The following is a 1020-nucleotide window of genomic DNA, read 5'->3' as shown; positions in this document are numbered from 1 at the left end:
ATATATATATATATACGTGTTATCCATGTAGTCATACAGGCTTATTAATTTGCTCACATGTACTGTAGCTATCATGCTTCGACATGCATACACCAAATTGCCTTCTTGGTGGTCCTGTTTTGTTGCTGAGCATATTAAGACGCTGGTGTGTACCTCTACTGCTATTGCTGAAACACTTATGATATCACTAGATGGTATAATACAAGTAGATGCCTGAGGGAACGACATGTTGAAGGACTCGAAGGACTTCTGTTTATGAAAATCAAGGAATCTCCATAGTTCTCTTTCTGTTCTCTTTATGAACTTATGGAATGTCAATGTCGTTAATTCTGTTCAATTTACTTTCACTACTTTAAACATTTTAACCGAAGTTTGTAGGTTGCACTAAGAGCTAAGAGTTACACGCAGGAATCGAACGGGTGAACCTTTCATTGTCCTCTTTTCAGAACTGTGATCACTCACAAGCTTCTCCAGCTGCCGTAGAAAGACAGAAACATGGAGACAAAAGATTCTTCACGCCACCAACTTCACACCACTAGAAATAACCAGCCCTCCCGTCCATCCATCCATCCATCCAAACCAACCAAGCATACCACCAGCTCTTATTGATATAAATGTGTCTTTTTCCATCCTGAAACTGCCGTTCAAGATATAATTGGCCTGTTGTCATAGGAAAGAACCGGAAGTTCGACTGAGAACTTCCGCAACACCAATCCATTGTTACAATATCTATTTGTAGCCATTGAGTAAAGTAGCTCCCTCTTTTCATTCAATTCGCTTTTGTGCGTCGTCTTGTGTGTATACGTACATGCGTCTATGTGTGTGTACATATGTATACATGTGTGTGTGTGTGTGTGTGTGTGTGTGTGCGCGTGTGCGCGTGTGTATAAGGATGTATGTATTGTTTTATGAATGAATGCATGCGTGTATACAAGATTTCTGAGTACACGTATGAATGCCTACATGTGTGCAGATGTATATATGTCTCAGCATGTATAATTATGTCTTAATGTATATATA

This window comes from Octopus bimaculoides, chromosome 11 (genome assembly GCF_001194135.2).
Source record: "Octopus bimaculoides isolate UCB-OBI-ISO-001 chromosome 11, ASM119413v2, whole genome shotgun sequence".
In the NCBI taxonomy this organism is placed as follows: domain Eukaryota; kingdom Metazoa; phylum Mollusca; class Cephalopoda; order Octopoda; family Octopodidae; genus Octopus; species Octopus bimaculoides.
The sequence above is the reverse complement of the archived record's forward strand: the minus strand, read 5'-3'. Positions refer to the sequence as shown.